The sequence below is a fragment of the Leptonotus elevatus genome, chromosome 7 (genome assembly GCF_054856555.1).
Source record: "Leptonotus elevatus isolate MCC_2025b chromosome 7, RoL_Lele_1.0, whole genome shotgun sequence".
NCBI classification, from domain to species: domain Eukaryota; kingdom Metazoa; phylum Chordata; class Actinopteri; order Syngnathiformes; family Syngnathidae; genus Leptonotus; species Leptonotus elevatus.
Window position 1 is genome coordinate 16,007,834 of NC_141245.1, and position 22,431 is coordinate 16,030,264.

General features: G+C 39.0%; 1 protein-coding gene across 4 annotated transcripts in view; it reads right to left on the reverse strand.

Annotated features, from left to right (window-relative positions):
• The window catches only part of grik4 (glutamate receptor, ionotropic, kainate 4), a 299,291-nt gene that overhangs the window by 271,105 nt on the left and 5,755 nt on the right, over positions 1-22,431 (reverse strand). Inside the window, exon 1 of one of the 4 annotated variants that reach the window (XM_086080251.1) lies at positions 18,521-18,615. The exons of the other annotated variants lie outside the window; for them this stretch is intronic. The gene's annotated coding sequence lies outside the window, so the exon portion shown is untranslated. Of the gene's footprint in view, positions 1-18,520; positions 18,616-22,431 lie in introns of those variants that run through there. 4 annotated transcript variants of the gene reach the window in all.

Here is a 22,431-nt window from a genome sequence, read left to right on the forward strand (position 1 = left end):
ATTCACTACTCTTCGTAGTCATACTAGCGTATGTGCAAGTTAGACACAGTGCTTTTTTACTGTTGGTTCTTATCACAAAAGAGCAGCAAAAGAACTACAGTGTTGCAGATCTGGTATCAACTAATTTAATCACAAACTTATAACAACAATCATAGCTTGAAAGTGTATGACTTGATGAATTATGTCGGCGATAGCTCGAACAGTTTTGCAGTACCATGATGACCATCTGTTTTGAGCCCCGGATTAGAACTTGAAGGAAAGTGAGCGAAGCACACCCAAGCCTTCAAAAGGCCAGTGAAAGCATCGTTTGTATTTTCATTAAAAATGTTCATTGCGTCTGACAAGAGGAAATGCTAAGGGTCATTTTTCTAAAACGGCAGCGCCAATCTGTTAACTTGTATCGTTAATGACAAAGCAGTATTATCCCAACGGTCCTGTGAGCATTCATGTGGACCACCACCCTATTACAGGTGTGAGATGGGGGCTTAATGGAGAAAAATGAAGTCCAGTCAGGCGGACAGGACCCTGTCCCCAAACAGCAGTTCAGCTCTTTGATCTACGGCACAGGTCACATTGTCCGCCTACTTGTGGAGCTGCAGTACAGCCAAAGTGAGGATGAAGCATTTGGTTGATGTAATCAGGCGGATCTAAAAAGCGGCCACATATAGAAAACATCTCAAATACATACAAATTAAACTGTGAAAGCAAAATGTGGAGTCTCTTCACTATGACGGCGCATACATTATGCAATTGGCTGGCTAATGGGATGTTCTTTGGATGTTCAGTCTAGTGACATTTTGTCCCCAAATTTTTGTGACAGTGCAAGTAAATTTTTTATCTACTCGCACATGTGGAATCGGTAAATTTGCTCATTTCTTTTTCGTCATTTAGCCTATAATTCTTTCTGGAAATGCAAATATAGCAGCCTTAAATTTGATACTTTCCCCCTAATAAATCATGTTAGGGGCCATTGCGCTTCTAGTAAGAAAAAAAGGAAAAGAAAAAAAAGCCTGGAGCCCTGGTTGGGCTGAACGATGAAAATCAATTTGAGTACAGTCTATGGTAGACTTCCCCAAACTTCGGGTTAGTCGTTAGGAAGCAAAATGGGTCCGCTTTTATTGAGCACACAGTTGTTAGAGTCAAAAGGTGCAAGCTATTTCATTGATGCTCAAGCAGACACAATATATTTTCCTGGCAATGATGTACTTAATGCCTGTGCTTCAGCATTACGGGGGTCTTTGGTGTACAATTGAGTTTCGTTCCTATGGCAAAAAAATGTGTTCCTATTCTAACCCAGTGTCGTAAAAGGATCAATAATCCTAATGAAGGACCTTGGGTCCTTACTAGAATCACTTCACACACTTCTCTAATGATCAACATTTCGTCTATCTTCAATGGAGGGATAGTGATAGATACACACTTGTGGATTAATAAATGTTTTTTGCTTCATAATTTTATTATGATATTTTAGAAGTGGGCGAAACTTTCGTTACATCAGCCCGTCACTGACAGATGCCCACTTTTCGGCGAGTGTTTTATGAGACGAAACCTTGAAAAAATACACGGACTGAGAACCGACTGAAGCAGGTTTAAGTCTATCAATGCAGGTCATAAAGCATTCGCCGAAAGGTGAGCATTCTGATTTTGCTCATTTCTGTATTATTTTATAAAGCACGAATGGTGATATTGACTCAAAGTGAAGAAAAACACTGCTTGATTTTAAATGGTAGGTGAACCTCTACTGATATAGCGCTTTAACTACACTATATGGTGCCCAAAAGCGCTTTGATCGAACCCACAACCTCACAGATAGGAGAGAACCACTCTACCACTGAGCCATGCCGCCCCCACCATCCTTTAAAATGTGAAACAAGCCAGTGGAGAAACAGTACGTACTGTGTAATGACATATTCTTTCACCACTGCACCAACTAGTTCTTTCATAATCTCAAAATGTGATAATTAGCGTAAATATTTGTATGAAAACCACTTCAAGGCTACAAAATGAAGAGAAAAAAATCGGTTTTATAAATTAAAGATGAAATTATACAGTTCTTGAATTTTTTTGTTCATGAGTTAATGTAGAAAAAGCGTGTGAGGCATAAACCAAAAAGTTTCAGTTTTCTGTAAAACTAAAAACAAAGTGGATATTCGTATTTCGTGCGGGAACTAGGCCTACAAGAAATAATGTTGCGGTAATGAACATGTACTATCTCGTGGCGTACTCGTTAGTGTTGTTGCCCCCCAAGTGCTAGGTACTAGGTTCAAGTCCCACTTTCTCCATTTGAGTTGGAAAATAAAAACTTGTCAAGAAGTAACACTGAAATTAAGGAAAATGAAGGAATTAATATAACACTTCATGGTTAAAAGTAACAACAAAACTGAGAAACTAACACCCAAAAAATTAAAGGAAATAACACTGATAATGTGAAAAATAACACTGATAAAGTGTTAAAGTTAAAAAGTTCACTTTTATGTGTCAAATAATAACACTATGGGTGTTGTAATTTGAATGAGTATATCAATGAGTTACATTTTTACCCTTTTGGAAGAGTAAATTTAACTCTGAACTGGTAAGAACTATATAAACTGAGGCATAGTGTTACATTTAACACTGTGGGAGTTAAATTTACACTTCCGATTTTACTGTGTTCTGTTTGCAACATAACATATCCTTACACGGCTGTAAAAAAAAATTATTAAAAAAAACTTGAAATGTCGTATATTTTACTATGTCTGGATTAGCTTCTAATGTATTACCGAATAGCATTACCAATTGATTACCACACAACATCCTTTTCAATGAACAAGTAATTACTGTAGCACGAGCACAGCTGTGAAAAAAAGGACACCGTTTGCACAGTAATATCACAGCTCATAAAGAGAACAAGTGCAAAGAGCTCACGCTTGATCCACTCCAACAGACAATACAATCCCTTAAGTATAATCACTGATACATTGTGCAAACTCTCATGGTGTTTTTCTTATCGAGTCAGGAAAAAAAAAAGGAGGCTGGGTTTGCCTCAATAGCGGAATAAAAAGCAACCGTCTTTCTGGGTAATTAATCATACTTCACACACCATAACCTTGTTTGATTATTTCCACCATCGCATCGCATTCACTCCACTTTTTATTGCAGCGGGTCATGCCAGACGAGGTTTAGTGCACGTTTGTTGCCTTTGTGAACACAGAGGAGTATTCCTCAACATCCCTGGATGAAGAGTGTGTGTGTATGTGCGTGCGTGCGCGTCTCCAGAGAGCACCCGGCCGCTGCACCTGACCCATAATGCATTTTCCTTCGTTAAACGTGATTCCTGTTTTAATACAACTTGGCCAAATGCCCTCCGTATAACACAGTGTGTTTCCCAGAGGGCCAGAGGAGCAATCGCACACAAAGATGGTGTGCTGTGACCTCACTAATAAAGCTTCGGAGTACAATGAAAAGCCTGGAAGGAGAAGCCTGGACAAACATTTGCTGTAATTTATTGCTATGATGATCTTGGTGCACCATGTCTGCATTCGAACCAGATGCAATTAATCCAAAGTTTAATTAGTCGGATCTCAGAGGTAATGTAAAAGGGTCGATCCTTGAATAATAACTTAAAAACCTGAAAGAAAATGCTAATGTTTCTCTTGTGATACCAGTCCTGGAACTTTACTGACACACTGAAGTCCCCCCCCCCCTCCCCAAATCCTTGACAATAATATGTTCTTTACAGCCCCACTAGTCTAAATACGGTATTCTGGTTAATATTTCATTAGCGGAATATGGATTAAGCAGCAAAATCCAACAGTTTTTATCAATATCAGAAGGCAGCCATTTTGTCCCTTGCTGTCGAGTGAAAATGACATCACAATTGCTCAGCTAACGACCAATCACAGCTCAGCTTCAGTAAACAGGTGAGCTGTGATTGGTCGTTGCCTGAGCCCTGAGCAACTGTGATATCATCTTCAGTCGACAGCAAGTGGCAAAATGGCCGCCCCTGAGATGGATTAAAAACAGGTGGATTTTGCTTCACATCTCATACTCTTCAAATGTAATATTAATCAGAATGCCATGATTAGACAAGTGAGGTCACATATAACATATTATTGTCAAGAAATGTTTAAGGTTGACTTCCGCTTTAAGGTGCCAAAAAGTTCAATGGAAAACAAAAACAATGATACAGTATAACTTGTCTTGGGGCTGTGAGGAAGCTTTTACGTTACTTGCTTCAGTAATCTTCACCTGCAGCGGATTCCGCCAGTCTTCTCCCACTCCTCCAATCGATAGCCAACTCCATAGAACACACAGTTAGGCTGCACATCCGCTGATCCCAATCTACAGCCGTGAGCCGATAACGCCCGTACAGGAAGGAGGGCACAATAATTGCCTGCAACAAACTCATCAACTTTAGAGACCTTCTCCTACCCAATCAACTCATTGGGTTAATTAGGATGATAATACGCAGACGAGGCGTCCTGTGAAAATGTGTCCGAAAACTTGCCGCTACTGCGACACCACTAAAGACCTGATGGAACACCGCTGATAATGTTTGCAACGAATTGCAAGTTAAGATGTAGTTTTTTTTTATTCTCCCACTGGTCAGGCTGAATGAGTCCTTGCTCTCAGCGCCACACATTATTTGCACCTGATGCTTGAATGCATAAAATCACCAATGGAGTGGTGACTTGCATTATCCAGGGTGAAGTAGGAGTTTACGGTTATAAATGGTGGCGCACCAGAACACTCGAGTATACATCCATCCATTTTCTATCAGTGTTTAGCCTGCGCAGGGTCACGGGGAGTTGGAACCCCATACCGGCTGACTTTGAGAACAAGGTCGACTACAACTTGGACTGGTCCGCAGTCAATCACAGGGCACATCGAGAGACAATCACCCAAGATCACATTCGAACGTACTGTAACTGCACTCAGTTACAGTACGTAAAGTTGGTGATAAAGTGTGGGTACTTTTCTCTGTCTTTATAACTGAGTTTACCAAGATGCAAAACTACTTGCCACATTGAATCTACCTAGAAAGTGTTAGATTATTAACATTGTTTTTCTGTTTCAATTTATATTTTAATTGTTTTTGATATTAGTTAGAGATGTGTAATAATAAGACAACAGTTAATTCATATGTTAGTCAATCTATAGTCTTTGTTCTCTTCCCTGGGGAAGTAAGGTTTCTGATTCAATCTAAATGAGGGGATGTTTGTAAATGCAAGCAGAGGTCGGTCCATAAAAATCCCTGGTGCGAGGAGGCGCCGGGGGCCAATTGTTTACCCACATCTGGAGTGGACTAAGATAGGAACTAAAGTAAGATTATCAAGTAGTGTATTTCACTCTGCTGACAGGACAAGATGACAGGGGGGAGTAAACTGTTTTTGTATAAGTGATGGAGAGCGGAAAGAGAGGGCACACTTCTAGACCAGATGCTGTTTGAGCAAGGTTCTTAAGTGACTTCAGAATTCTGAATAAAATAAAGCTGGCAAAAGACTTCTTCACGAGACTTCAACTTTGAGTTTTATTTTGAACACGCAGAAATCAAAGAAACGATTTACAACAAAAGTGACCAATATTCAAAAAGATACAAGCTTGTAGGAGTGAGTGAAGGTGCCTTCAGGCCAATTAGGAATACAAAACAATTTTAAATACTCTTTTTGTCAAATATCTTCTGATTTACATCTACACCTGCAATGGTTGAGTGAAAAATACGTCATCTGGATTTGTTAAACCCTGTGAATCCTGAGATTTTAATTGTTTGAAGCTAATTGCTGAAAACATGCAAAGACTGAGAACATTGTATTACTGAACTGTGGCGATACAGTGTGAAACTATATTTCAATATTTACGTTTTCTTGAGTTGTATAAAAATTTTAAAAAGTTACTTAGCTATTCTTAGTAGCACCATTTCTACCACTTACAGAGTGAAGTCGGCTAGCTAGCTATGCTAAAACTCTGAAAATGCATCTTCCACGGATGCCTTCATTTAAACGACAGCTCAATATCGTTATTCAGATTCCCAAGAGAGGAGCTGATGCCGTGGACCAGCCTGCTAGCTGGCCACCGGCTGAGAGGGTCCGCTTAAGCCTGTTAGCTTGCGAGCTAGCTGGTGGCTAGTGCCTCTCATCTTGGTGGGATATATTCCAGCCACCCGTGGTTTTGAGCGGATTTTCACAGCTCAAAGTTATGTGTAGGCTTTGTACATTAAATCACATATGGATGGGAGTTTGACTGAGATTATGAAGTCAAGGTCCTTGTTGTTCGTCAAATTTGTAGATAACTTTAACATGTCGCTGGAGAGAGTGTGGAATGCTTAGCAACCACTTGCGCATATTCTGGGATTGCCCAGAGCTGCTTCCTTATTGGAATGGGGTAAAAGCAAGATTGATTAAAATTATAGGACTCAATTTGTTATTCACCCCAAACTGTTTATTTTGATCTACAACTCCTGAAGATATGCATCAGAGACCAAAAACACCTGTTAGACATACTCCTGATAAAAGGTAGGAAAATGGTTTCATGCCTTTCAAAAGAGATGGATACCTATTAGTGAGATGCCATACTTAACAAAAAAAAAAATCTTCTTATTCTTACATATTCCATTAATTTGTCAAGGAATGTTCACAAAACCTGTGAGTGATTGGCAACAAGTCGTGGGTGTACCCCCGCCTCCCGCCCAGAGTCATTTGAGATAGACCCTAATGAGGACAAGCGCCGCAGAAAATGGATGGATGGATGAAATCATATAAGGCTTGCGAAACAGCTACACATGGTTTTGAGAAAAGTAATTAGAATCCTATTGGCAATGGAGCTGGCAAGTACACTCAGCCAAACTCATTTTGGAGCACTATTTCTTAATAGAACGCTGATGGCTTTATGCAGGCTATTGAGAAAAATTACCCATGCATTTATGAATGTCTTGCTGGAAAAGGTCAGTAAAGATGGTTCTGTAATGATGAAGTATCTCAGAGGAGGTGTGTGCGTGTGCAGAACACGTGCTTAAAAAGTGTAGACTAAAAAGCATATTCTTCGAGCACAGAGCACTCTTTTCCCCTTGCAGGTCAGATATTGTGGATCAGTAGGCGCATACAGGTCATCAAAGCAATCAGTTCAGCACTGTTTCATCTCTCTTCACATTTGGGCTCATCATAGACGCAAACAAAATTTCAAGCAGCACCAATCACGACAGGTAGGGCGGAAAGGGCAACGGCAAAGAAGAAATTTACGCAGGTCTGGGTGTATATTCGACGTCAGCTTTTGTCTGCCTCAAAGTGATTCATTGTATTCTGATGAATTATCACTGGGGCCCAGTGTGGGAAACAGAACAACAAATGCAAAACTGATTTCCCATTGTGCTGCGAATGAACTTTGAGGGCACGTCATAGTTCGGGTGGCATCATAATCTTCACCGGTTAGCCCTGTAACCGCAATATTCAGAAACACCATTTCAAAACAAATGCTCATTAGGAAGTAATGTGTTTGAGGCTCAAGCTCAATCAAAAAGTGGACAGCCAGGAGCTGCCGTCCACACTTAAAAGGGGGATGACAGCGGGCACTTGTTAGTAAAGTGAGGCTATATTCAAATGTTGTTCCCCTTTTAGCAACACAAATTTGACTGAAGGTGAAACCTCAGGCCACTTTCATCCACGTTATCAGTTATTTTGCGGTTACGTGTTCAGCTGCAGTACATATTTACAAGCGATTTGTCAAATGATTTTGTTTATGAGTGGATATTTAGTACTTTAGGCAACGAAAAGCAAAATGTGGAATTAATCCTTTCCATGCTCACAGAGCGGACGTCTCAAATGACATTATGCACCCTGATGCTTTGAAAGCTTTGTTTGATTGTCAAAGTATTTTTTTTTTAACATTGTGTTCGAATTTCGCGGCTTATTTTGTGTTTTTCTGAGTTTCTGAAATAATATACAAAAGTACTGAGTTTCCACCTTGATCGGCAAATTGCAACTGTCCAGCACTATTCGCTGTTTGCAAACCATATACAATAGCTTCCACCCCTGACCTCCCACAGTTATTAAGCCGTTGCCTTTTGTAGTCGACAGACTAATGCTGAAGGAATTTACATCAGAACGAGCGCAACTGTGACTCTGTTTTGGTTTGAACATGAATTTGTGGTGTTTTTTGTTTTTTTACATTTCTGCCTTGATATGAATGGCTCATTACTAGAGCCTCATGCCACATTTATGATGGTAGCTGTTTCCAAGTTGTTTTTGTGATTTAAATTGGTTGTAGACACACAATTAATATCAGTTTATAGCAAGGTTGTTAAAAAATAACTTTTTATAATACCTATACATTGTAAGCTCAACATCACAATTCAATTAAGTCAATTTAGTGGGCATCTAAATTAATACGTGATTTGTTTTGAGCCTTTTGTTTTCTATTTGTGGTGCCCTTGTATAGTAAAAGGCTAGAAGTATCTACTTACTATGAGCCTTCAACATAGTGAAAAATCTAACTATTGTTCTTCTCTAAACCGCTGTCGGCTAAATGCGTAAAATCACAACCCACCCAAAAATGGATGCTACTTCATTGAGCAAATTTGAAATGGCCAAACATCCTGAAATGGTTTAGCCTTAAAAGTATGTCCACTTAAAGCCTCTGCACGTGTTGCTTTCCACAACGCAACGAGAGGCGCTAGCCACGAGCTAGCGCGCAGCTAACTGGCATCCAAGGCTGCTCTCGTCTAGTCGTCTGTGGTGTCACTTCTCCCTTGTGTGAAATGAAATAATTTCCCAAATTCTGGAAATTGTAGCAACCTGAGAAGATGCATTTTCCGGGTTTAGGCATAGCTAGCTTGCTAATAGCTCACTGTAGGATTAAAAATGTGCCTAGATTCATAACTCGCAGTTGTGCTGTATAGCCTAACCACTGATGATTAATTCTCAGTCATTTCAAGTTTTAATCAATTATCTTCAAACCTGTATACGTATTTAGAAAGACATCTCTGAATTCAACTATTGCAGTGTACTACACATCAATGTTAAAATGTGCCTTAGAGCATTGGCTATAATGTACATTTAATAAAGTAACATTAAAATAATAACCCGTCAAACTTACATTCAAACCAGACAATTCAATTAACAAAACATTCTTTTTATATATATATATATATATATATATATATATATATATATATATATATATATATATATTGTTTTTTGTTTTTTTTAGAGCTGTCAAACGATGACATTTTTTATTCAGATTAATCACATCTTAGAATTTTGATTAATCACGATTAACGCTTAATAAAAAAGCCTTTTTTTAATCAACATTCTTTTCCCACCAAATTTGAAGAGCACCGGATTATGTGTTAATTCTTTTGACATTTAATGTTATGAGGACGTCTTCAAAAAAATCGGATGCACTGCACACTCTCATCCTCCTCTTTTTCTAATCAGTTAATTACTTACATAATTTAAAATGGAAAAAATGACCCCAATATTCTGACATAAACAAATATTATAAATGTGATACGCAAACATTTATTAAATGCTTTACTTTAATGCATGTTTATTGCTCAAAGACAAACGTAGCCAACCGCTGTCACGCTAAAGCATAATCTATGGTCAAAATTAATTGTGCGATTAATCTGTTTTAAATTCATTATTAATGCGATATTTTTTTGTGATTAATTAATCAGTTAATACTTTAACTTTGACAGCATATATATATATATATATATATATATATATATATATATATATATATATATATATATATATATATATATATATATATATATATATATATATCTTATATCTTATGCATGCACAAGAAGACCATAACTCCACACAGTAAGACTGACACCCAGAAACTGAGACCTGTGAGGCAGACACACTAACCACAAATTCACCACCCATTCAGTAAAAATAATAATAAAATTGTGTCTGTGGGTGCACTATCCTCCTCAGGCAAAAAAGGGGTTAATTTGACCAGCTAAGGTTATACTTCCCAAGCGAGTGCGTTTTTGCATGGCTCAACGTGATTGTGCTATTTTTGGCCCCTTTTTGATCTCGCCGTGTTAACTACTATCTTTTGATGATTTGACTTGGAGCTATCAAAAAAGGCCACGCGGTGACTTCTCGATGCGTCTGCCGCACCTTTTACACCGGAACACCGTCGCTATTCTATTCACACAAGAGAAACGGAAAGGGGAACACATTTGAGGTCAACCAATCTCATCATATCTAAAAAGCTATTAACACATATACTGTCATCTACTGTACCCATCATAATGGAATGAGTTCACTGATTAAATACAATCTTTGGCCGTTCAATTCAAGTTCTCCCGGCCGTGTGAGTCTCTCTTCCATGTTCCCAATCTCTCCAGTAACCCCCCGAGGAGGCCGCCATCTGAATACTGATGTGTTCCCGTCCGAACATAGTTGAAGCGACATAATCCCAAGGCCCAGAATGCAAGGACGTTCTCCTTGAACCATAATCACCCTTACATCTCTTATCAACCACGGCCCCGAGTACATGATTAAAAAGTGGCCGGGTACAGTTTCGCTCCATTTGCCTGCTCCCCTACTGCACTGCCGCATGTCAATCAAAGCGAAGGCATGCACGTGTGCGTTGACTCGTGACCCTTACTGGCCAATTAAGAGTAACATGAGACATATGCGAAATGGTAAACTGGATTTACACCGCGTGGTTCAAGTGACACAATTCACAATTTTATTTTCTCTCACCTGGCACAATTAGGACAAAACGGATTTGGATCTCAATCAAGTCTCTTCCTAATATGGATAACAATCTGATATACAGTGCACAAGATATCTACGGCATCAATGTGACTCCAGCGTCAACACACAGATCGGATACTTTGTCAATGCCAACCCGACGCCACCAAAATTCCCCAAACTTGTGTCTTGTCAATCAACACAAAGACATTGTGAAAGTGAAAGTGAAAGCATAGACCAGGGGTGTCCGAACCTTTTCCTCCGAGGGTCACACAAGGATGCAAGGGCCACTTGGACTTTTTTTTTTTTACTTTAATATATAAAACAAAACCAAAATCTGTAAAGAATAGAATAGTTTAGGATTTGTACCAGATTTTGGGGTGGCCAAGACCCTGTAACCCAACAGAAAGTATCAGCCCCTGCGTAGAACAGCAGCTGAATCGCATCTCGACATTCAGAAGCAAAAGAAGAGCAATCAGTTGTAAGATGTCCGTTTTTAATTTCCATTACTTAAGAATGTGATATGTTCACAATTTGGACCATTACAAGAGCAGAAAGTGGAGAAAACCATGTTTACTTATAATTAAAAAAAATCCATATCTGTGTTCACCACAGTGTTATGAAGAGAAATGTTGTTACTCATTTAATTGTAAGTACTTCATTTGCATATTTACAAAATCTCTACCGTACGTAAAACAAAAGTAATAGTAGCAGATGTCATTTTTAATATATGCCATAGGCCGATTAAAATTGGATGATCGGCCACAAATGGCTCCTGGGCTGTAAGTCAGGTTTCCATCCAATTGTTTCGAAAAAAATTTAAGCGAATTTACTGACAATGCGCAAAACGGACATGCAACTTATGCCTGTTTCCATCTGTTGCAAAATGTACTTAGAATTTCGTAGTGAAAAATCTTGAATAGGTTTTTTCATGGGATAGACAGATTTTTTCTTGATTCTTGTACACACTAAAAATACTTTGAGTAAAATTTACTCTGAATATTTTACTCTCTTCCAAGTGTAAATGTTAGAGTGGGTCCAAATACACTCTGTTTAGAGTAAAATTTACTCGACAGAAGTTTTAGTATGCTTATATCGATTTTAGGGATATTCAATACAATTATTTTTTCAGATCGATACAGTACATCTGCTACTTTTGATCCATAACACCCCCCCCCCCCCAAAAAAAAAAAGCAATGACATCATTTTAAAACAAAAGACCTACAATATATATATGCCTTTACATATTTCCTTAAAATTGAATGTCATTCAATTGAAGTCATTTGCAAATTTCGATTCTTCTCGCGTCCAATACGGCCACCATCACGAGTACCAATAACTTGAAACACGGCTGGTAACAGCCCAATACGACATTTCCTGAAACATGAGTACAGATTGCCAACAAGTTTTTTTAACACACATTCAGCAAGTTCAGAAACACATACAACCGTGACAATGCGTCAGCTAATGCAGTGCATTCTGGGACGTGCGATATCAGACAAGACAATTCGTTTGAAGACTCGATGTCCATCTTAAGACTTCTCATTCACTCAAAGCAAAATGGAGAATTAATTAGGAATTAAATATTTTCCTGTTACAGTGAAAATTTGATCAATCTACTGGGGGGGAAGGAATAATGGTTGCTAGATAGAAACTCACTGCAGTGAGTGGGCAATTTGGGGAAAAAAATACATATTTGTTTTGGTATAGCAATATCTAAAGAGGAGGATGTATGTTATTTTATCTGCAGCATGTTAGCATCGGTACAGCTGACCTACAAGTGTCACGGTGCGTTAATACAGTATCTCTGTGTGGACACTGCGAGGGCTGCAAGAACACAGTCTGACAGCAAAGTGCAACACACACAACTGCGCGCGGGCGCAGCTTCCTAATGCGAGGATGTGCCGATCTTTTACGTCAAGGTTACACTTGAGGTCGGCAACCCGCAGAAATTGGACGTTTTTACTTTTCATGGCCGAGTGACAGTGAGTTGAATTGTAATTATCATTTGGCATCAATCAACTGTTGGCTATCAATAGAGATTAGTGATACTTTAAAAAAAAAAAAAAAAAAAAAGATCAATCACAAATCTAAAATAAAGCATGCAAAGAATGATCATGGTGGAAATTCCGGTGTACTGTCTTTCCTACATGTCTTGTCTGACTTTGGAGATGCTGCAATAAAAGGCAAGATGCGAGGTGGGCTGCCCATCAGTCATTCATTCCCAAAATAACATTTAGTTATCTCACATATTCAGCATACCATCTGTGTTCATAAAATGTACAAGTTGTCTGTACCGAGCTCATATAATCAGCTACCAGATCAAAAAATAGTTTTGGATGCAGCAGTGTTTTTGAGGTTTTACAAGCTTTGGATTTTGTAGCTGTTTTCGTCTTAGTTTGTGTTTACCATTACATCTTTATACATGCAACCTCTTTTAACCCATTAAGGCCGGGAGCGCGTGACCGCGCTTCTCCCTTTAAACCTTTAAAGAACGGATTTGTTATTTTGTTTTGTTTTGACCAATTCTTGGTCTTTGTTTGTAGAAAATGAGAATGTTGAAAATTTTGACAGCTTTGTAACGGAATGGACGACTGATAATTACCATTCGATCCCCCAAGGTTATTACCTCTGCGCTCCAGTGTGGAAGGTAAATATATTTGGAGTTATATACCCGCAGATGCGACATTTGTTTGTTGATTTAAAAATATATATATATATATTGAAGGTTTATAATAATAAACTTAGGTTTGTGTGAACGCCACAGCTCTGAAATGGAATTATGTTTCTGTTTCAGGAGCTGAGATATCAATTATTTTTAATATTGTTGAATTTCCAGGAAAACTTGACTCAAAAGTCACCCTTAGGTTTTCGAGGCATGTTTTGCCAGGCGCTTTAGGCCTTAATGGGTTAAACATGTATCTCATGAATGCAGAATTCATCGGCCACTGTATATGGTGTTTTGTTTGATACTACCTTAACTCATTTGCTCTCAAAAACGTATAAAAACGTTTGGGCTTTGGGGGGGGGGGGGGGGTTTATGCTAGAGCAATACAAAATGCTTTGATGCAGCCTCTGACCTGAAAAGGATGCTTAAAGCAATGGTAGTTATTACAAAAACGGCAGCAGAGTATAAGAGATCAACCAGGGCCCCATTGCAAAAAGCTATTTTCCTCAGTGTTTGAAACAGGTTTAGGAATAATGATGAAACTATATTCTAACAGATACAAATATCCTTTTTTTTTGTCCTGATGAAAGAGACTCTAATCTTTATTTTGGTAGGTTCCATGTTCTTATAGCAATAGAACACAATATTCTGTGGGCATTGCAATATCAGACAAAATCCAGTAAAAATAGCCGGGAGTGAAGGGGGTTGCTTCAGTGAAAATGGCTGGGAGGGAATGAGTTGAGCATGGAGGTGACGGTTATGGAGGCAATCTAGCGAACTTGGGTTAGGGTTATCTATCCAACAATCTGTCCATCCATCTGACCTGTGTCACAAATACGGCGTATATCGGATACCATGTATACCATATGTATCTTATGACTTGTGACAGTAGGCACCATGGAAGTACATTTTCTGCTTTCCAGTAGGCTATTGATTGACTCTTACATTAAATTTAATGGCTCTTCAGCACAATGACAAAGTAGAGGGTAAAGACTGGCTGCTATGGCAACAAGTATCAAGCAGGATCATCTATAGGAAGTTATTGCGTGCTCACTGAACTATGCTCATCAGCAACAGAATAATTGCAGCCGCAGAGCAATGTCATGCACGCCGCGTTGCATTGTCAAAGCAAATTGGTGGCATTTCAAGCCATCTGTGAAATTAGACGTTAATCATAGCCGATTAAAAAAAAAAAAAAGTGAGTGAGGTCTGCCTGCCCACTTGCAAATCCTTTATTATGTTAATGCGTTATTGATTTGCCGTTGTGCAAAGCTAACCTCCCTTGTAACATAATAATGAGTCCGACACTGCGGCAAGGAGACTATTTATCTGTGTCAACAAAGCGCAAAGGGAAATTACACATCTCTGCCATCTTTATGAGCCAGTTAGCCAGGCCTTCTTTCAAAGTCACGCCGATGTACCTGAACGCCCGTTTGACTGCTGTTAATAAATGTGTGTCAATTTGAGGCAACAGCATCAGTGCACCTTGGAGTGTAACATTCAAGACAGGCGGGAGGTAAGAAATAGCCCAGTGACGAGGTCAGAGCGTTCGTGTCTGACGCCTACGAAAGGACATGACTGACAGCTGCGATACGCCTGTATTTGTTATGCCTGTGAAGAGAACTGAGAAAAGATCATTTGTTTTGTTGTGAATCTTTAAGTTGTGAACCATTCTTTTAAGAAAGCGTGAGTGATTAGGCAAAACATGAATTTATTTTTAATGGGATTGAGATTAGACAGAATAGCACAGTCAAACAAAACATAGCGATTAAGAAAATAATGAGAGGTTTCACACACACAAAAAAGAAAAGAAATGGCCAATATTTCAGAAGCTCTGTCAGGGTATGAAGAATTGTGAGAACCACTGTACAGGTTCATCTAAATAAATTACAATATTGTGGAAAACTTCATTTAGAAACTCAGTGAAACTCGTATATTAAATAGATTCATTACACACAGTGAAATATTTCCTATTTTTCTTTTTTAATAAGGTTGATTATAGTTTACATTTAAGGAACCCCAAGCAACTATCTCAAGTTTCAATGCAGTGTACTCCACAAAAAGTTGGGTCAAAAATAACCCAAATTGGGTTAAAAAGGTGAAAGATCGAATCAACGTTTTGGTCATGAACCAAAAATTCAGGTCAAATCAATAACCCAGAACCCAATTTTTGTGGATTGTTTTGTGGGTTATTCATTTTGACAACCAAATACAATTTTTTTGTTTTATTGTTTAGCATTTTATTCATTTAACTAAACTTTTTTTGTTTAAATGCTTATTCCAAGCAGTTGTTTTGTTTTAGTTTTAGAATACACTGTTAAAACTGCTGGGTCAAAAATTACGCATTTTGGGTCAGAAATTGGAACGACCCAGTAATTGGGTTAATTTGACCCAACCTTCTGCGTTGTGTTGTACAAAACAACCCAGAAAAATCGAGTTGAGGGTCAAAATTGATCCAAGGTAGAGGGTCGGTCCAATTTTTGACCCAGCAGTTTTAAGGGTGAATGGATGAAGGGAATAGTGAAAATACCTATAATTGACAGCCATTGAAATACAAGGGGGTTTTAACCCCCCAAACCTTTTTTTTTAATTACTTTTTCTACAATACTCTAATGAGTGAGATGCACCTGAGTATTTTTTCTCCTTTAGTGTGGCCTTTAAACCTTAGAATACATCATATTTAGTAGAATAACTTGACATAGGCTGTCGTCTATAAATGTGTCTCCTGTGGCTGCGCCATTGTTTGTTCAATATCAAACTACTGCATTTATAAAGTCCGAGTACAGCAATTTGCCTCGACTTCACGTAACACTTTTTTTGCCATTTTCCTCATCGGAGGTCTGCAATTACAGACTTGCTATTGCCAAAATTGCCAAAAAAGAAAGAAAGAAAGCCAAGCAAAAAATGAAGGGGAACAATGCAGTCACTATATTTACAGCGTCCGTCAAAGTTCTTCTTCTTGGCCACAGGTAGGTCAGCCTCCATGCAGGTGCTTTATCTATGGCAAGCCTGCCTTGCAAAAATTCTTCATGTCGTTTATCACTGTCTGAACAGCTGACAAGCAGCACAGTGGATATGGATCATCTTAGACAGTTAGATGAGACCGTCCCGAGGGAATTCTGTGCACGCACACGCGCGTGCACGCGCGCACATATACTTTCGTGACCAAAAAAAAAAAAAAGAATGGCTAAAAGGATGCACACATAAAGGGGTCACTGGGTTTTCTAAAGCAGGGTTGCTATCTAGTCCCGGTGATACTGTGCGACAGCAATGCAAAAATTTGACAAAGATGGTCATCTTGTCTAAAAAGACCACCGCACAATCAACTCTTCGCCCACCTGTTATCATTCGCTTCAGTGATGGATGAAGAGACGCTAAGCGTAAAAGGCTTTTGTGAAGCTCATACTGCGGGCGGTCACATTTGAACTTCCAGCGAGCCTGCCAACGCATGGCTATTCCACAAAATGTGTGGAAGTCAGGCCAACGAACCCCTACATGGACAGTCTACAATGATGTTTTGTTTTTGTTTGTTTTTTCATTAAAGTTCGAGTTTTGTTGAACCAAGTTCTAAGTGATACATGCAAAGGCACACAATGACGGGTGGCTAAAATTAATTAAACGATGACTTGTGCTAATTTTAAAATAATAAGGCCGACCAAGAGTTTCACAATTGATTCAGTAAGCTGCTATAATATTAGTCATTTTTCGGTAAGGGGTAATAGATGCGTGTGAATATAGTTATTTTTGTCAGTCTATATGTTCGAATAGCTGTTAATCGAATGGTTATAAGACTTCAACACTAATGCTGTCTTATAGCGTTGTGCATTGTTTCTTGGCATTATAGTAAAAAAAAAGAAGAAAGTTTTTTGTTTAGTTAGTGAGGTAAACTTCAAACTGGAGTGGCAGTAAACAGCTTGAAGCCCCTTAAAAATCTGCCAAAATACTACTTGTTGTGAGGTGCAGTGCTTCTTGCAAATTTGTTACTTGAAAATTTGTCAACTTGGTGGAGAATCAATCCTCTGTTCGCTGAAAATCTCTCATAAGGCCTTGTGTAAATCTAAAACAGGTTTTAATGGTGTGTTAAGAAGAAGCAGCTAGGGCTAGGCTAACGGTTAGCTTATCTGGTTCCTAAATAAACATTTGAAAACTCTAGTCACAATTCTATTGTGGTGGCACCTTAAACAAAAACTCAGCAACTAGTTGCTCTTCTATTTGTGTTCCGCAAATAAGACGAGCTTCAGGTTGCTTGCTAATTTGCAATCGTTCTGTTTCACCTCACAGTCATGGAGTTTGTGGCTTGGCCAAACTTGGCGCTGACAATCATAAATAATGAACAACATTTACGATTCTCCAGACCACCTTTATCCAAAAAGTCAGTTTAAATGCAGCTAAGATTAAGTGACCTTTTAAAAATGGAATAAAAAGTACTTCCTGCAGTTATGATATACTGTACACACAAGAACAGTTGGCTTTTTTCTACTTAGCATCTTCAGCTATCCATAAAGCAAGCGCATAACATTCAACTTTGAATTATTAATTTTATTATTATTATTAGTTTTGCTCTCATTAAAGCTGTGTATGAATTGGAAGTGGAGCGGCATACCTGAGTATCATTATGATGTCGGGATCAGGGTTGGGAGGGTTACTTTTAAAATGTAATCCATTACAGTTACAAGTTACCTGATAAAAAAAAAATGGTAGTAACTTAATCCAAGTACCATAATAAATAAAGTAATGTAAGTGGATTACTCCAATGTTGAGTATGCTCATGGAGACAAAATAAAAATCACCACAATATATATTCCATACAATGTGCCCCTGCTATTTGCGGGAGGGAGGGAGGAAGAGGAAGAGAGAGAGAGAGAGAGAGAGAGAGAGAGAGAGAGAGAGAGAGAGAGAGAGAGAGAGAGAGAGAGAGAGAGAGAGAGAGAGAGAGAGAGAGAGAGAGAGAGAGAGAGATTATAATCCCCATCTATCTAGATAGTTACTTTTTTTTTTTTTTGCAATCTAATTACGTAACAGCGGTACATGTATTCCGTTACTCGTTTGGAAGGTGTAACTCACATTCCGGTTGTAGGCTAGCTAGCAAGAAGCTACAGCGCGTAGCATGCCGCTGGACTCTCAGCTCAAACTTTCGCTCCGAGTAAGTTCCAGTGAATACCTGTCGCCATCTCCTCCTCCCGTCCGTGAAGCTTTTTCAAAATGCCAGCGTGTGGAGGACGACGACTAGTCAGTTCGTTCGTTCCCACCTCCCCGTCATGTCGCAACTGTTCCACTCCCGCGGGCGTGCACGCGCTCTCTCTCGCTCTGCCCCACCCTCTCTCTCTCTCTCTCTTTCTCTTCCTCTTTCTCTTTCTCTTTCTCTTTCTCTTTCTCTTTCTCTTTCTCTTTCTCTTTCTCTTTCTCTTTCTCTCTCTCTCTCTCTCTCTCTCTCTCGCTCTCGCTCTCGCTCTGTCTGTCTCTCGCCCTCTTTCGCACTCTCTCTCATCGTAGAAATTGTAATCCCCATTTTTAATAAATGTACCTGTAATCTGATTGCATGTTTTTTCCTGTAACTGTAATGGAATACAGTTACTTTTTTTTTTTTGCAATCTAATTACGTAACAGCGGTACATGTATTCCGTTAACTCCCCAAGCCTGCGGGTTTATCATTTGTGTCTCATTGTTGGCATAACCTTGGACTGGATGACTCCACTTGACATGATAAGTATTAGCTGCATATAAATGTATATATATCCATTTTTCAGTGCAGTGTGAAGGCTGGCATCCGCTTCAGGTGATGCTTTTTTTTTTGTTTGTTTGTTTATTTGGCTGGGGTTATTACACGCCGGCTTGCCTCTGGTTCATTGCTCACCTTTACAGCTGCCTTCCGTGCAGTTCCGATAATATATTGAGCACTTAAGTGTGGAACAATTATTAGAGCAAACTGACTGTAAATCTCATTTCTGGAGGAGGTGGAAATATATATGTCTGCTAACTTCCAGCTCTCTTATTGTGTGCAGAGGCAAATACTCCGTAAAAGTTTTGTATGCAGCACTGCCGCTTTGTCAATACACAATAGGCGTACGAACAGACTATCATGTGTCAGGGCCACCAATAAAGAGACAAACAAAAGATCTTCAACATATAGAATATGTGACAATACGGGTTGACTGAATGAAACAGAGCCGTTTGGTGGCTTGGTTCAACTCAGAGTGTCTGATGCTAATTAACCTGAAGACAACCAGTTGAGACCTCACAGAGTAAATGTCACACAAACCCCGAGAGGCTTGCCTTGTATTAACCACGCGCCTTGAGATTATAGCACTACATCCTGGTTTACTTGACAACAGTAGTCATTTATTTGAACTTTGCCGGCAAGACTTATAACTTGTATCTGCATTGTTGCCAACTTAGTGACATTTTTGCTGTACAAGTGACTTTTCGAACCTCTCTAGTGAACATTTTTCAAAACAAAAGAGACTAGCGGCAACGTCAACCGTTGTTAGCAACTATAATAATACGCATAACAACTGCTTCATAGACTGCTGGTTATAATTTCTTACCATTATGCAGTAAATTACTGTCAATAACAGTTATCAGTTATCAAATCTGTCTTCTTTTTTTTTTTATGTGGGTGAGTATGTGTATGTGCGTGCGTGCGTGCGTGCGTGTGTGTGTATTCGTTAGCTCACCGAAAACCTATTAGAGAAAATCCCATACCGATCACCTAAACTGAACACCGTCAAGAGACCCGAGGGGACCAAAGAAAACAAAGGAAAGTGAAATCCAGCACCGCCTCCACCGATTCAATGACCTGAGGAGGAAGCAGATTGTGTCTGAGTTTCGATAGATGCTGGTGTGGTGGATCTGGCATGCATGAAAATCTCCACCAAAGAGGGGAGCCGTTGACCCCCGTCGGAACAGAGCAAGCGCAACACCTCAGGGCCCCCCAGGCCGCGGCAGCGCCAAAGGACGACCCCCGGGCCCCGCCAGGGCCACCGGCCGGAGAGCAAACCCAGGAGCAGGAGCGCCCCCCGCCCCAACACGGCCCGCGCCCCCGGCCCAACGCAGCAGGACGGGGCACTGCAGGCCCACCAGGCACCCCACCGGTCCACAGCCCCCCGTCCACAGTCTTGAAAAGACGTTTTAGTTTTGCACCAAACTATGCAAAATCCCATGTCAAACAAATCCTTGGTGAATCTCCAAGTGGGCTTTAAGAATGTTGCATATTTTGCTTTTTGTGTGGCTTTTTATTTTATTTTATTCTAAACAAAGTGTAAGCCTCAACAACAAAAGGAACTTCTCATCACGGGCACAAACTCATAAGTTGTCGATGTATGGGTTGGGGAAATTTGTGTTTGGCAATGTCATGCACCGCAGCGCTACACAAATTGGCAAAGTGCGGGCTGTTGATGAACGTCTGCCTCTGTGAATCGTAATGCCTCCTTCAATCTTTATAGGCCTCCGTTTTATTGGGTAGGGGAGTATGGTTGAATTAGTCAGAGGTGGCTGCCCGCAAGCGCCAATCATTTGCTGTTGGAAACATCGGGGTAAACATCGCCCACTCTAGATGGAGTTCAGCATCTCCACAAAAAGTCACAACATTTCTTGATAGGTGCTAGTGCAGTTGGATAAGTCACTAAGTAGATTTTATACGGTAGTATTTTGGAGATAATCACTAGTTCTGCGAGATTAAAAAAAAAAATCACTGATCCAATCAATAGACAGACCAATCAATCCAATCTATTTTTTTTTTATATTATTGTGCAGACATCTCAACCCATGAAAAAACAAATATAGTAACAATTAACTCATTCACTGCCATTGACGGCTATAGACGTCAAAAATTAATATGAACTATTGCTATTAGTGTCACATTTTTTGAGTATGAAAACCTAGAAAAAATATATTGTACATTTAGAACAGATATAAAATGAGTGATTAATCGTGAGTTAACTATTGAAGTAATGCAATTAATTAAAAAAAATTAAAAAGTTAGCGTCTGACGGCCCTAATTTTTTAATAATATTGTTTTCTTTTTTTAAATTAGGGGCATCAGGCGATTAAAATGTTTAATTGTAATTAATCACATGACTTCATTAGTTAACTCAAGAGTAATCAATAATTTTATATCTGTTCTAAATGTACAATACATTTTTTCTAGGTTTTCATACTCTTGTTAACAAAAGTGGGGGAAAATGTGAAACTAATAGAAGTAGTTCAAATGAGTTAAAGTTAAAACTAGGGGTGTGAGGCGATTAAAATTTTTGATCGTAATTAATCACACAACTTCAATAGCTAACTCATGATTAATCGCAAATTTTATATCTGCTCTGACTGAAGGAATGAAATGAAATGAAATGAAATGCAGAATAAAATATTTTTTCAAAGTTGGAAAAGTGGAAAAAAATGTTAAACCAATAAAAATATGGCTGCATCTTTTAGTCACGGATACAGTAATTTCATTATAATTCAAAACATTTAGTTAAAATTTAAAAAATATGTCTTGTAATGTAAAAAACAATTGTGATATTGATTTGAGGTCATTTTTCTGCCATTAGATGGCATATTTGCATTTGTAAGAAGTTGGTGACAGCTCAGTGCATTCTGGGGTTGGTGGAAGATTCTAGTCTAGGTGATGTCTGGTCGGTCCTGGATTTCCCTTTCCTTTCTTTTCTTTGATCCTTCCTCGGGTCTCCTGACAACCTCAGGACTCTAGCTGGATTCTGAAGTATTCGGTTTAGGTGAACGGTATGGGATTTTTAATAGGCTTTAGGTAAATTAATGAGTACACACTCACACGCGCACATGCACATACTCACACACATACAAAAAAAAGAAAAAGAGGGAAAAAAAGAGAGAGAGCAATGATGATGACGTGTCGAATCGGTAAGATTAGCGAATGAACAATACTGAGCTTTCTCAAGAAGAAAAAAAGAAAAACATGAAGTAACTTGTGAAATTCTGTACATTTTTAAAATTATAAAATACAACTTGACCCCATTCTCCACAAATATATGCATTATTATTAAATTTGTTACTGCTAAATTTTCACGTGCACGTGTCTGTTGCGTTGCGGCTGGAATTCCC